Below are 17,160 nucleotides of genomic sequence, written 5' to 3' on the forward strand. Positions count from 1 at the left end.
TATCAAAACATTGAGATATTCTATTCTTCAGAAGCCTTAGTGAATGGTTATCTTTCCTTTCAATACATAGAGATATTTTATTCTGTAGAAGCCTTAGTAACAGGTTTTCTTTTCTGTCAAAACATAAAGACATTCTATTCTATGGATGCCATAGTGACAGCTTTTCCTTCCTTTCCAAAAATAGAGATATTGTATTCTGTGGAAGCCTTAGTGACAGTTTTTCTTCTGTTAAAATATAAAGATATTATTCTTTATGGAAGCCTTAGAAAGATGTTATCTTTCCTGTCCAAACATAGATATTCAATTCCGTATAAACCTTAGTATCAGGTTCACTTGTCTGTCCAAAAATAGAGATATTCTGTTCTTTGGAAGCCTTACATACATGTTCTCTTCCCTTTCAAAACATGGATATTCTATTCTGTGGAAGCCTTAGTGGCAGTTTCTCTTTCCTGTTGTGGCGAGATGTCACAAAAAACAACCCCACACCTTTGAATCACTCTAACTAATAAATTTCTCCTTAACACAACGTTTCCCCTTATGTTATCAGCAACTGGACTCTTAGAAAGAAGGGAAATAAAGACAAAACAAATCATTAAAACTATATTTCTTACAACCTAAATTAAACCTACAATCAAAATAATAATCAAACTTAAAACTCTTTCTTATAAAGTAAACCCAGTCATAAACTTAACACTAAAACACAAACAAAATAACCAGAACAGAACTCAATCTGTAAAATATATGCTGTATGACGGTGCATTTACGTACACAAAAACTGTTCCCAATATTTAGAGAAAAAACAATACTTTACTATATATTCACTGAAACTAACACCGATGCTCAACAAATAATAATAATAATAATAATAATAATAATAATAATAATAATAATAATAATAATAATAATAAAACACTTGAATATACCTGCGTGTGGACACCGTCGTCCATATAAGGACCTACAGTCATTCACAGTCCACTGCCAACTCTGTGGCAACCAGAACACTTCCTGACAATCTGCCACACCGGCCTCAATTGATCAAGCGGATGAATATTATCATCATCCGAAGTGTATTCCAAATAATTTCCGTTCACCAAAAACGTCGTCAACATCCTGATCTGTATTTCAAAGTATAATCTAATCCAAGTATTTAAACAGTCCACATCGTCAATACCTAAATCAATCACAGCTGGAGAGGGTGGCTACAGATGTCCTCCACAAAAGTGGCAAGAAAAGGGAGGAAGTACGGTTTGTAGAAATAAATAATCAATTCCATTGTTAATCCAAAAGTAATGAAAATATATTCAGAATTCAAAACACATCTGTCTCCTGCCCTAGGTCAAACAAAAATAAAAAAATAAAAAATTCGCTAGGGACATCAAGACATTCACTACTGTCCTAAGCTAGCTAAAAATATAGACAAACTTCAATTGTACCAACAGTCTTTCTTTCAACAATCAATCATTACACTAACCACCTTTCTCTCTCTCTCTCTCTCTCTCTCTCTCTCTCTCTCTCTCTCTCTCTCTCTCTCTCTCTCTCTGAATTTGACAAGCAACAATATGAAAATAAAAATAAAAAATAGATTAATTAGCCACTCTGTCAAAACATAAAGATATTCTATTATATAGGAGCCTTAAATACAGGTTCTCATTCCTGTCTAAACATAGAGATATCCTATTCTGTGGAAGCCCTATTGACAGTTTCTATTTCTGTCAAAACATAGAGATATTCAATTCTGTGAATGCCTTAGTGACAGTTTCTCTTTCCTGTCCAGACGTAGATATTTCATTCTGTGGAAACCTTAGTGAAAGGTTTACTTTCTTGGCCAAACATGGGGATATTCTATTCCGTGGTAGCTTTAGTAAAAGTTTATCACTCTTGTTAAAATTTTGAGATATACTATTCTCCGGAAGCCTTGGGTACAGGCTCTCTTTCCTGTCCAAACATAGAGATATTCTATTTTGTGGAAACCTTAGTGACAGGTTTTCTTTTCGGTGAAACATGAAGATATTCCATTTTGTAGAAGCCTTAGTGACAGGTTAACTTTCCTGAGAAAACAGAGATATTCTACTCTTTGGAAACCTTACTGAAAAGTTTTCTTTCCTGTCCAAACATAGATTCATTCTATTCTGTGGAAGCCTTGGTGACATTTTCTCTTTCTTGTCCGAACAAAGATATATTCTATTCTGTGGAAAACTTAGTGACAGGTTCATTTTCCCATCCAAACATAGAGATATTCTATTTTGTGGAAGTCTTAGTGATATGTTCTTTTTCCTATCAAAACATAGAGATATTTTATTCTGTAAAAGCCTTAGTGACAGGTTTTCTTTCCTGTCAAAACTTAGAGATATTCTATTCTGTGGAAACTTTAGTGACATATCTTCTTTCCTGTCAAAACATAGAAACATTTTATTCTGTAGGAACCTTAGAGACAGATTCTCTCTCCTGTCAAAACATAGAGCTATTCTATTCAGTAGAAACATTAGTGTTAGGTTCTCTTTGCTTTCAAAACAGATATATTCTATTCTGTGGAAACCTTGGCTACAGGTTCTCTTTCCTGTCAAAAGAGAGATATTATCTATTATCTGGAACCCCTAGTTACAAGTTTTCTTTCCTGTCAAAACATGAAAATAATCTATTATGTGGAAGCCTTAGTGACAGGTTCTCTCTCCTGTCAGATCATAGAGATATTCTATTCTGTAGAACCCTTAGTGAGAGGTTTTGTTACTCATTAAAACATAGAGATATTCCTTTTCTATGGAAACCTTAGTGACAGGTTTTCTTTCCTGTCAAAATATAGAAATATTCTATTCTGTAGATAGCTCAGTGACCGGTCCTCTTTCTTTTCAAAACATAAGTACATACTATCCTGTAGCAGCCTTAGTGACATGTTCTCTTTCCTGTCAAAACATAAAAACAATCTATTCTGTAGAAGCTTAGTAACAAGTTATCTTTCCTGTCAGAGCATAGTGATATTCTATAATGTAGAAGCCTTGGTGATAGGTTAACTCTGCTGTCGGAACATGAAGATATTCTATTCTGTAAAAGCCTTAGTGGCAGGATTCTTTCCTATCAAAACAGGGATATTGTTTATTCTCTAAAAGCCTAAGAGACGGATTCTCTTTCCATTCAAATTAGAGAGATTATGCATTCTCTGGAAGTCTTAATGACAAGTTCTCTTTTCTATCAAAACAGAGAGATCATCTATTCTCTGGAAGTCTTAGTGACAGGTTCTCTTTCCTGTCAAAATATATAGAAATATTATTATGTAGAAACCTTAGTGACAGATTATATTTTTTATTCTATTCTGTAGTAACCTTATCGAAAGGTTCTCTTTCCTGCCCAAATATAGAGATATTCTATTCTGTGGAAACCTTAGTGACAAGTTATCTTTCTTATAAAAACTTTAAGATATTTTATTCTGTATAAGCCTTGTTGGCCAGTTCTCTTTCCTATCAAGATGTAGAGATATTCTGCTCTGTAGAAGCCTTTGTGACAGGTTCTCTTTACTGCCAATATATATTCATATTCCTTTTTTGTAGGGGCCTTATTGACAGGTTCTTGCTCCTGTCCAAACAAAGAGATATTCTATTCTGTATAAGCATAAGTGATAGGTTTCTCTTTCTTGTCAAAATAGGGATATTCTATTCTGTGGGAGCCTTAGTGATAGTTTCTCTTTCCAGTCCAAAATTAGAGATATTCTTTTTTGTGGAAACCTTAGTGAAAGGTTGTCTTTTCTTTTCCAAATACAGACTTATTCTATTCTGTGGATGCCTTAGAGACAGTTTCCCTCTCCTGTCCAAACGTAAAGATATTCTATTCCGTGGAAGCCTCAGAAACAGGTTTCTCGTTCCTGTCCAAACAGAGATATTCTATTCTGTTGAAATCTTAGTAACAGGTTGACTATCCTGCCTAAGAATAGATATTCTATTCAGTGGAACCGTTAGTGATAGTTTTTCTTTCCTGTTAGAAACTATAGATATTCTGTTCTGTAGAAGCCTGGGGCACAGGTTCTCTTTCATGTCAAAACATAGAGATATTCCCTTCTGTAGAAACATTAGAGACAGGTTCACTTTCCTGGCCAAACATAGAGATATACTATTCTGTGAGAACTTTAGTGACAGGTTTTCTTTTTTCTCAAAACATAAAGATATTCTATTCTCTAGAAGCCTTGTTGACAGGTGTTGGTTTCTGTCGAAACAGAGATATTCTATTCTGTGAGAACCTTAGGGATAAATTTCCTTTTATGTCAAAACATCAAGATATTCTATCCTGTAGAAAGCCTTTGTGACAGGTTTTCTTTATTGTTCAAACTTAGATTTATTCTATTCTGTGGAAGCCTTAGTGACAGTTTCTCTTTCCCTTCCAAGCATAGAAAAATTCTTTTCTGTGGAAGCCTTATGTACGAGTTTTCTTCCCTGTCTAAACTTATATATGTTCAAGTCAGTGGAAACCTTAGTAACAGATTCACTTTCCTGTCAAAACATAGAGATATTTAATTCTGTGGAGGCCTCAGTGATAGGGTCTCTTTCCTCTTAAAACATAGAGATATTCTATTCTCTGAAAGCCTTAGTGACAAGTTATCTGTCTTTTCAAAACAGAGAAATATTCTTTTCTGTGGAAACGTTAGGGCCAAGTTCACTTTCCTGTTCAAACATAGAGAAATTCTATTCTGTGGAAGCCTTCGTGACAAGCTCTCTTTCATGTCTAAGCATAGAGATAATCTATCCTATGGGAACCTTAGTGACAGTTTTCTTTCCAGTCAAAATGCAGATATATTCTATTCGCTGGAAGCTTTAGTGTCAGTTTCTCTTTCCTGTCAAAAGAGAGAGATTATCTATCTCTCGAAGCCATAGTGATAGGTTCTCTTTCCTATCAAAACATATAGATATTCTATTATGTGGAAGCCTTAGTGATAGGTTCTCTTTCCTGTCAGAACATTGAGATATTCTGTTTTGTAGAAGCCTTAGTGATAGATAATTTTTCCTGTCAAAACGTAGAGTTATTTAATTCTGTAGAAGCCTTAGTGACCGGGTCTCTTACCTGTAGAAACCTTAGTAACAGGTTCTCATTCCTGTCAAAACATAGACATATTCTATTCTGTAGATGCCTTAGTGACAAGTTTTCTTTCTTGTAAAAACAGAGAGAAATCCTATTTTGTGGAAACCTCAGAGATATGTTTTCTTTCCCGTCAAAACCAAGAGATATTCTATTCTAATGACAAGTTCGCTTCCCTGCCAGAGCATGGAGATGTTCCATTTTGTGGAAATCTAGTAATAGGTTCTCTTATTTGCAAAAACAAAGAGATACATTCTGTGTAAGCCTTATTAACAGGTTCTCTATCCTAACAAAACAGAAAGGTGTGTTATTCTGTGGAAACCTCAGTAACATGTTCTCTTTCAAGTCAGAACATTGAGATATTAAATTTTTTGGAGACCTTAGTAACAGGTTCTCTATCCTATCAAAACAGAAAGGTGTGTTATTCTCTGGAAACCTCACTAACATGTTCTCTTTCAAGTCAGAATATTGAGATATTAAATTATTTGGAGACCTTAGTAATAGGTTCTCTATCCTATCAAAACAGAAAGGTGTGTTATTCTCTGGAAACCTTAGTAACAGGTTCTCTTTCCTGTCAGAACTGAAAGATGTTTTGTTTTGTACAAACATTAGTAACAGGTTCTCTTTTTGTCAAAACTTTGAGATATTTTATTCTATGGAAACCTTAGTGACTGGTTCTTTATCTGTCAAAACATAGAGATTTTTATTCCGTGGAAACCATAGTAATAGGTACTATTTCCTGTAAAAACAGAGATATTCTATACATTGGAAACCTTGGTAACATTTTTTTTTCCGTAGGAATATTCTTTTTTGTGGAAACCTTAGTGACAGTTTCTCTTTCCTGTCAAAACATAGATTTATTCTATTTTGTGGAAGCCTTAGTGAGAGGTTCACCTTCCGGAAAAACCTAGAGATATTCTATTCTGTTAAAACCTTAGTGACAGGTTATCTTTCCTGTCAAAATTTAGAGATACTCCATTCAATGGAAATCTTAGTGAAAAGTTCACTTTCCTGTCCAAACATATAGATATTCTATTCTGTGGAAGCCTTCGTGACAAGTTCTCTTCCATGTCTAAACATAAAAATATTACATTCTGTGGAAACCTTAGTGATAGGTTTCCTTTACTGTCAAAATATAGATATATTCTTTTCCGTCGAAACCTTAGTAACAGTTTCTCTATCTTTCAAAACATAGAAATATTCAGTTTTGTGGAAATCTTTGTATCAGATTCTCTTTCCTGTCGAAACAGAGATATTCAGTTCTTTGGAATATATCCAGTAACAGGCTCTCTTCCCTGTTAAAATATATAGATATTCTATTTTGTGATAACCTTAGTAACAGGCTTTCTTTCTTTTTAGGATATAGAGATATTCTATTTTCTGGAAACCTTGGTAACATAATCTCTATGTTGTCGGAACATAAATATACTGTTCTGTGGAAACCTTGGTGACAAGATGTCTTTCCTTTCAAAACATGTGTATATATATATATATATATATATACACATATATATATATACAGTATATATATATATATATATATATACACACATATATATATATATATATACATATATAAATATATATATATATATATATATATATATTATTTTGTAGAAACCTTAGTGATAGGTTATCTTTCCTTTATAAATATATAGATATTCTATTCAATGGAAACTTTTTTGACAATTTCTGCTTCCTGTCAAAACCTAGAGATATTCACTTCTGTGGAAACTTAAGTGATAATTTCTCTTTCCTGTCTTCTGTAGAATCCTTAGTAACGGGTTTTCTCTCTTGTCAAAACATAGAGATATATTTTGTGGAAACTTTAGTGACAAATTATCTTTCCTTTCAAAACTTGAAAGATCTTCTATTTGTGGAAGCCTTATTAATAGGTTTTATTTCCTGTTAGAATATATAGATATTCTATTCTGTAGAAACTTTAGTGCACGGTTATCTTTCCTATCAAAACTTAGAGATATTCTATTCTCTGGAAGCCTTGGTGACAGGTTCACTTTCCTGTCAAAACATAGAGATATTCTATTTCGTGTAAACCTTAGTGACAGGTTATCTTTCCTATCAAAACTTAGAGAATTCTATTCAGCGGAAGCCTTAATGACAGGTTCTCTTTACTGTCAAAACAGAAATATTTTTATTCTGTGGAAGCCTTAGTAACAGGTTCTTTATTATGTTCTAAAGAATGAACATACATCGAGACAATCTTATTTAACTAGGATTTTGCATTTTGCAAAATATCTTTGTATGGTATTCAGCAAACATGCAGAATTAACTGTTATAAAAAACCTACTGGTAAATAATCCAAAACTATTTTTTATCCGTTTTACTCCCAAATCTGGTAAATTATTTTTCTAAGTAATCAAGAGATGCTCAACATGCCTGGACCAAACCAACTTCATTGATTGAGCAGGGCAGATCATTAATTTGAAACCAGATTTTTTTTTTTTTCGAAATTATTACTAAGGTATATGTTTATTTGTCATGTATTAACTATATTCCATAATCGTTTTTACGTGCGTTCTTTCTCTGACATTCGGAGAATATAATACCTAAAATTTAGTCATGAACGAAATAGCGACAAGAAGGAACCTGGCATAGAAAAGATATTCATTGAATAAATCTGCTATACATGCTATTCAATTCATTGTTGATGAGGTTTTTATTTAATAAATTCTAACGTTCTGGTCAGTAATAATACCTTCCCCATTGATATTATGGTCTTGTAATTAATTTTTCGTTCTTTTCTTTCCCTATATAACTCTCTCTCTCTCTCTCTCTCTCTCTCTCTCTCTCTCTCTCTCTCTCTCTCTCTCTTTTCTTCTTCTTCTTCTTTACCACCATTATCACTACATTAAAGGGTCGGTTGCCTGATGCGCCCTCCTCAAATCCTTGTATCACAGGTATTATCTTCCACCAAACCTCTTCTCTCCATGAAATTTTTCACTTTATCTCTACACCTCATTCTCTACCTCCCTCTCGATCTCCCAGAAATAGGTTACTCTCTCTCTCTCGCTCTCTTTTCTTCTTCTTCTTATTCTTCTTCTTCTCTTCTTCTTTACCACCATTATCCCTACATTAAAGGGTCGGTTGCCTGATGCATCCTCCTCAAATACTTGTATCACAGGTATTCTCTTCCACCAAACCTCTTCTCTCCATAGAATATTTCACCTTATCTCTACACCTATTTCTTCGCCTCCTTCTCAATCTCCCACAAACCGATTTCTCTCTCTCTCTCTGTCTCTCTCTCATCTCTCTCTCTCTCTCTCTCTCTCTCTCTCTCTACTTCTTCTTCTTCTTCTTCTTTACCACCATTATCCCTACATTAAAGGGTCGGTTGCCTGATGCGCCCTCCTCAAATCTTTGTATCACAGGTATTCTCTTCCACCAAACCTTCTCTCTCCATAAACTTTTTCACTTTATCTCTACACCTCATTCTCTACCTCCCTCTCGATCTCCCAGAAATAGGTTCCCCCCCCCCTTCTCTCTCTCTCTCTCTCTCTCTCTCTCTCTCTCTCTCTCTCTCTCTTTACTTCTTCTTATTCTTCTTCTTCTTCTTCTTCTTCTTCTTCTTCTTCTTTACCACCATTATCCCTACATTGAAGGGTCGGTTGCCTGATGCGCCCTCCTCAAATCCTTGTATCACAGGTGTTCTCTTCCACCAAACCCCTATCCCTACACCTAAGTCTCTACCTTCCACTCGATCTCCCACAAACCGATTCCTCTCTCTCTCTCTCTCTCTCTCTCTCTCTCTCTCTCTCTTTACTTCTTCTTCTTCTTCTTTACCACCATTATCCCTACATTGAAGGGTCGGTTGCCTGATGCGCCCTACTAAAATCCTTGTATCACAGGTATTCTCTTCCACCAAACCTTCTCTCTCCATAAACTTTTTCACTTTATCTCTACACCTCATTCTTTACCTCACTCTCGATCTCCCAGAAATAGGTTCCTCTCTCTCTCTCTCTCTCTCTCTCTCTCTCTCTCCTCTCTCTCTCTCTCTCTCTCTCTCTTTTTCTGGTATTTGTCATTAGTGAAGTTTTATATTTATTTCCCTCAAACATACCTGGAATAACATTATTTTATTAGTGTTGTACTTGACAATCCCAGTGTGATGTTGGGAGAGATTTTCTCATTGAATAAGTTAATATATGTATGTGATTAGCTATTTTAAATATCATGTTCCTTGATTAAACGATGGAGAGATAAATAAAATTAGTTGATTTCGTAAAGATTTACTGTAAAGAGACTAGAATCGAGGGAGAGACGGAGAGTAAATGTATTGTGTGCGCTAAATGTTGATGTTGTAGTTTTCGGAGACCAAACATCTCTTGTGCAAGGAATGCAAAAGATGAATCACTCGTGTGAGTAATTGCCACGCACTATTTTAGATGAATCATCAGCCCAAAGGATATCTTGTAAAGAAGCCGGTACCAATGACGTCACCAGGACGTCAAGCACAGTGTGTGACGTCACCATTATGTTAGAAGAGGTAACCAATAAAACACAAGAATAGTCACTTGATGTGACGTAATTTGCCACACCTAGATTAGCCTAAAAACATGCCTACAAGAAAGCAGACGGCTCTTCCCTCTCGAGCAATACCTGTGAAAGGTTTTCCCCTTCTCCCCCATCTTGGGGCGTGGCACTCACACCAAGTACCTACATGACAGGCACTTAATTAACCTAAAAAATGAGGTTAAGTTGGCTGCAAGAAATAGGAGAGAAGTCCAGTTCAAGATGCCCTTTTGCCTTTCAAGAGATGTGGATAAACAAGTAACTCCCGCCCGAGACGAGGTAGGAGGAATTTTTCAACATGTCCATTTGGATGACACCTATCTCAGACCGAGTTCCCTTCCTGCCTAAAATGGGGACTCACGGATCCACCACCCACATCTAACAGAAGTTATAGTCCACGGTTGCAGCCTCCAAACTTCAAGAGAATGAATTCTGTACAGTACTTGTTTTGTGTTTTAATCATTTTCAAATTTAGATGGGATTTGCAAATCGTTGTTCACCAAAGTTCACTTATTAAAGAAAGAAAATAAACGGTATTTTACCTGCACCCATATGTCTTGAGGGTCATGAATATAAAAATAAATATAGGCACTGAAGAATTATTAACAATAATAACTCAACATAACTTATAGAATAATAACTAAAATTATTATTGTATTGAATCTCGAAAATAATCATTCTGCCCCAAATAGCTTCACACTAGCCTAATGTCACCGAATCTTCTGGGAGGGGTATTATGATAGGCTTGTGTGATCAAAATACCTTTAATGTTTGAAAGTCTACATTACTGCTCCAATATCAGTGGCTGGTGACTCTCGAGTGAGAAAATGTAAACAAACTCTTGTACAAAAAATACAAAAATAACAAAAGAGCACCACTCTTAAAAGGCTGGACCCTACTGCAATACAAAAGTAACAAGAATCACATCCTATCTTTAAGACAATTGATAAATGATTAAAGCCTTCATAATTCTTCTTGTAATTGTCTAATGGCTACTTTCCCCTTGGTATGGGTAGCCTTGGGTAGTGCCGTAGCTTCTGTATCATGGTCTTGCACTATCTTGGGTTAGAGTTCTCTAGCTTGAGGATACAATCATGGTCACTATTCCATCTTATTTCTCTTCCTTTTGTTATTTTTTTTTCTTTTGAAATCTTGATAGTTTATATATGAAAAATTTGTTTTACTATTATTGCTCTTCTTAGAATATATTAATTGTTCCATATTTGTAGTTTATATTTTCCTATTTCCTTTCCTCACCCGGGTATTTTCCCTGTTGGAGCCCTTGGGCGTGTAGCATCTTGCTTTTCCAACTAGGGTTGTAGCTTAGAAAGTAATAATAATAATAATAATAATAATAATAATAATAATAATAATATTAATAATAATAATAATAATAATAATAACATTTCTACTGCACTTATAAACTATGCTGAAACATGTTCTATCAATACAATATTATGCCAAATTACTCTTAATACCCGTAGGGCATATGGTATTACAGTAAAAATGCATAACAGTCTCCTCCTCCTTAACTCGACATTGTACAAAATTTTACAAATCTAATCTCTCAGGAGGCTTCCCTCTATTTATCCTATTGGGATGTACTCTAACTGGTATATGAATAGATTCTGAATCTACATCTGATGTTTGCGCATTTTGGTTAATATTTGATTCATTTGATTTTACTACTTTTGAAAATTTTCCATCTCTAACATTCACATGATTTACGAGATTCTTGTTTAACAGCTGTAATTGATTAACATGACACTTTACAATATTTCGACCAACTTAAACGTCATAATGTAAATTTCCTATATATTTTAAAATTTCTCCTGGTACCCACTTTTCTAGAGTATTGCATGCTCTTACCATGACCTTAGATAAGGGGAAAAAATCTCTTATTTTGAGGGGACTTTTCTAAATGCTTATACATTTTTTCTTCTAGATCCCTTTGCAAACTTGGATACAACAATTCTAACTTAAACCTAATCCTCCCCCCAATCAACAAATTTGATGGTGTCACACCTGTTGCGCCGTGTGGTATTGTTCTATAAGACACTAACGACTTTGTCACATGAAAAAATATGTTTGCATTTTCTTTTCTACACTTCATGTTATGCTTAAATGTTTGAACAAATCTTTCAGCCCCACCATACGTGGAAGCATGATGCATTGCTGAAAAAGTATGCTTAATATCATTTACATTACAAAACTATTTAAACTCTTCTGAGGTAAACTGTGGACCGTTATCAGTTACAATACATAAAATTATACAATGGATTTGCCATTGCAGATAATTCTGAATACAACTCCCACAAAATGTTACTAAACCTAAAAATTATTGTAATTCCTTAACATTTTCTGGTACTTTTGTTGATTATACTGCTTTAGTTTTTTCCTTAATCTTGTGAATACTTTTTCCATTGATTGCAAAACCTTAGTGTTCCACTGAATCAACTTCTAAAATACATTTGCTCTTAATTACTCTAATATTATGTTCCTTCAACTCCTTCAGAACTGTCTTTAATCCTTCTCTATGTTCTCTTTTATCTTTACCAGCGACTAAATATCTGTGAAAATGAATGCTCCATGCATTCCTGAAAAGATCTTATCCATAGTTTGTTGCCATATAGCTGGACTACTTGCTACTCCATAAGGCCATAGTATCTAATTTCTTGGCCTATACAAACCCAAGGATGTATTTATTGTATGTAGTTCTTGTGAATTATCATCCATGGGAAGCTGTTGAAATGCTTGTCTAAGATCTAACTTGGAAAATACAGTACATCTTGACATAGTCGTAAACATGTGTTTCAGATTTAGTAATGGATGTTGAGCTCCCTGAAGCTGTGGATTCAACGTTACCTTGTAATCTCCACATAACCTAACCTGACCTATTTCGTTCACAATAGCAACTAATGGTGTAGCCCAATCTGAGTATGTAATCTTTTCCCATGAACTTTCACTTTCTAACGTTTTGATTTCTGTTTCGACTGCACTTTTCAATGCATATGGTACTGGTCTTGGAGCAAAAAAATCTTGAAGTAGTATCTAATTTCAAAACTAGAATTGCCTTTACGTTCTCTACTGTACCAACTTTATCTTCAAATACGTCTTGAAACTCAGATAGAATATTTTCCTCATACACTTCATTCTTGTTTTCATCTTGTGTACCTATAACCTTCAAAATTCTAGATCAATCTAATTTTAAATACTGTAACCAATCCAAGCCTAGTAAAGATTGTCCTTCATCTTTAACTATGGTTAATGGTATTCTAAATAACGTCTGTTCTCTATACTGTACTGACCTTTCCTGATTATCATCAACATTATCTGCATTATTCTCTTGGCCTATAGTATCAACTGCTGCATTTATTCTCTTTGCATACTTTTAGGAAATCTACAAACATTTGCAAAAGGGCCCATCCTCTTAAAATTCTGGCATGTCTGGCCCTTAGCAGGGCATTTCCTTGTTTCGTATGCAAGATGATCAGTTTTACCACACAAATAGCATTTGTGTTTTTCCTGTTGTTTCTGTGTATAGGTGTGATTCTGATAATTGTGAACATTTGAGTTTGGCAATTTTCTATGGCTAAGCTTTGATGTATTCTTTCTCTGATTCTGATTGTCTTTCAACTTTAAGTATATCTTGCCAATTTTACAATTTTCTATTCTATTGCTTGTAGAATTACCTATCATATTGCTTTGCCTATTTGATATTTCTAAAATCAATACCTTCTCAAGTGTTAAATCTTGATCTTGCAATAATTTTTTTTCCTAGCTCCTGGGATGTGTAATGAGCAATGATTTAGCTTTTTCACATGAAAAAGCTAAATTCTAGTCACAAATGCATCTAAGCTTTCATTTTCTTTCTGATATGCTTGTGCTGTAAATTGATCCCTCTCAAAAAAATGTAATGACATGAGGTGCAAAATGTACGGTTAGAGCCTTAATCACAGCTTCACTAGTGTCATCGGCAGGTTGTAGTGTCTTGGATACTTCCCAAACCTCTTTACCGGCTGTGGCCAGTAATAAAGCCTTTTTTTGCGCATGTCTCATACTACCTAATGCTTCTTAATATATCTTAAACTCCTCAAACCACTGTTTCTATCGCGTTGCAACAGAATTGGGCTCAGCAACAATGCTGAATTTCTCGGGATGCTCAATATCCAGAGGAATTCTGAATTCTTACATGATTAGGTTAGGCAAATGAAATCTACAAAATTACCTTGTAACTTTCCAAACAAAGTTAATTATAACCTTATTCTTATGTAGTATATTGCACTTTTTGTGATTTCATACTATAAACTTTAGTAGTTCTACACTTTGTTCATGCAAAACTAACTGACTTATGGTAAATATTTACTTTTGCGCCTCTGCCTCTGGTAACAAGTTTTAATCGAACCTGGTTTGGTCCTAACATAAAAATTGGTAATTTTGATGTTGGCTTCTTTTTTGACATAGAACTTAGATTTAGAATTTGATAGTGGCGTTCCTCTGGTTGGTTGCATTACTGCTGCATGGGGTTGGAATCTTTCAGTTGCCTCTTCTTTTGCTGCTGCTTCTCTGCATGGGTTTCCTTGTCGCCAGTTTGGTATTTGTTATCAATGTGGTTAATAGTTACTGCTCTCAAATATGCTTGGAATAATATTAGTTTATTAGTGTAGTACTTGACAATCCCGGCCTAATGTCGCTGAAACTTCTGGGTGGGATATAATGCTAGGCTTGTGTTATTAAGATACCTTTTAATATTTGAAGGTCTACTTTACTGCCCCGCTCTACTCTCAGTGGTTTGTGACTCTCAAGTGAGAGTATGTAAACAAACTCTTGTAAAAAAATACAAAAAATAACAAAAGAGCTTCATTCTTAACAGACTGGATTCTACTGCAATGTAAAAGTAAGAAGAATCACATCCTATCCTCGAGACAATTGATAAATGATTAAACCCTTCATAACATACGCTACTACACTTATAAACTATGCTGAAACATGTTCTATCAATACAATACAGTGCAACATTACTCTTAATACCCGTAGCGCGTATGGTATTACAGTAAAAATACCTAACATTCTCTCTCTCTCTCTCTCTCTCTCTCTCTCTCTCTCTCTCTCTCTCTCTCTCTCTCTCTCTCTCTCTCTCTCTCTGTCTTACTTTTCTGTGACAATATTTCCATGTATGCAATCAACCAATCAATCTTTATTTTTCCAGTTATGAAATCACTCTTTCCTTTGCTGTTACATTAAATCAAGCTTAAGTCTTATTAATCCATTCCAGTAGACTAGGCCATCACTGTATATTTCGATTCATTTGAATTCCACTATTTCACAATGGAATTCACACAAACTATATATCTATCTATCTATTTATGTATGTATAATATATATATATATATATATATATATATATATATATATATATATATATATATATATATATATATATATATATATATATATATATATATATATATATATACACTTCTCTACACTATTACTCCTCTGCAGCCATTCTTCAGATGCCCTCCTTTTCTCCTCCACTTTCCTCTTCTCTCCTTCATTCCACCATTCACTGCCCTTCCTCATGCTGTCTTCAACAATCCTCCTGGCACACACATCATTTGTAATCCCAAGAAAATTTTCTTTTCCTAACTTCCACTCCTCTATATCATCAGTTTCTTTCCCTTCACCCTGGCTTTTTTTTTTTTTTTTTTTTTTTTTTTTTTTTTACCAAACTTCCATTCGCCACTCTTTCCCATATATACTTGTTTTTATCATTCTTTAAAGAAAAAACTATAATTCAACACCAGTTCTTGTTCAACACACACATCTATCAGTGTCTCACCAATCTTAGTTTCACCTTGTACGCCATACTTCCCAATGACACCTTCTACCTCTCCAGCACCCACTCTGGCATTTAAGTCACCCATCACAACTACATAATTTCTTCTACCTAGTCCTTCTACAACTAGTTCATGTATTCCTGAATTCATTCTGCTCTTCTTCACTATTCTCACAATCTGGCCCATGCGCACTAACAAAAGCCCAATACTCCATACCCAACCTAATCAATACCCACATTAATCTAGGTGATACTTCCATCCATTCCACTACTTTACCTGCCATCCATTCACTCAATAATAAAGCCACACACTCTCTTTTTCTCCTCCTTTCAATCTTAGACACTTCACCTTACATGACTTCATCCTTCCCTTCTATCTTTGTCTCACACAACGCCAATGCATCCATCCTTCTATTCCAAAACATATTCCAATCTCACAATCTTTACTCTCTACCGTACTACATCCACGCACATTCATCACGCACACTATTCCCCCAGCTCTTTTTATTTGATATCTTTCAGTAAATTAAAACAAAAGAAGATATTTCTATTACTAATATCAAACATGGTTTTTGGTATGCAGTAATATAGTACATCATGTCTGCTGACTTAGTGGTGATTATTAAGCTGTGGCGAATTATTTGTTTCCCCTTGCTCTTATTGATCAAATTTAAAATCGTAACCTAATAATTCAGATATATATATATATATATATATATATATATATATATATATATATATATATATATATATATATATATATATATATATATAAACAATGGATCTTTAAAACTTTTATTTTTATCATTCATTGCTGTAATCAATATATTTTTTTTAATATATGTTTCCTCTATAACTCTTCTTCACTTTTGCATATCTACACTATTTCCATGACTTCATACCTACATATGCTTTCATTGGATTCTTTTTCATCAATGTCGTAATAGTAACCGGTACACGTAATAACTTTTTAAATCACAAAGCATTCTTTTGCACACTGAAGTTTTTCTTAATGTGTTGTTTGTCAAAACAGCAGAGAATTTTTCACTTTTCATATTTAACTTCTTCATCACTTTCATATAATTTTTTTTTCGTTCTTTCAACATAGTGGGATTTTTTCTCCAAAACAAATGTTTATGAAAATCAAGAAAGATGGCCCCGTTTAACTTTAGTAGTTTATTCAAAAGTATAACTTTGGGATTTCTGTTCCAAATATAGTAATAAAACTACAGAATTTCCTCACAATTGCTTTTATTGTTTTTATCTATGAGAGGAGTCTTTCGAAACTAGATCTGATCAAGAATGACATAATTAAGACCTACTGTACTATAGGAACTGTGCGGTTGAGAAATCTTGCCATATTGTTAATGTAGCAACAACTGGCTTACTTGACAGGGGAACCCTACGTACTATAGGACCACCAGAATCTGTTTTTCGTATTCATTCTTAGGTATTTAGGATACCACTCACCATATTCTTTGTTAATTGTCTAATCAACCTTATCGAAGCAATTAATAAAACAAGAAAGTCTTCAAATTCTCCTTGAAAACCTTAATATCTTCAGTCTTTCAGATATCTCTAGTCTTAATAGCTGGTTGTATAGTCTTTGAGTTGCATGTCTGAAAGCTTTAGAAATTATAGTAGTCATATATCATATCTCCAACTGTTTAAAGCCCACTATAACTATTTTCATGTCTATATGATTTGTTGGCTGAACAATACGTTCAGATTCT

The sequence above is a fragment of the Palaemon carinicauda genome, chromosome 11 (genome assembly GCF_036898095.1).
Source record: "Palaemon carinicauda isolate YSFRI2023 chromosome 11, ASM3689809v2, whole genome shotgun sequence".
Classification (NCBI taxonomy): Eukaryota; Metazoa; Arthropoda; class Malacostraca; order Decapoda; family Palaemonidae; genus Palaemon; species Palaemon carinicauda.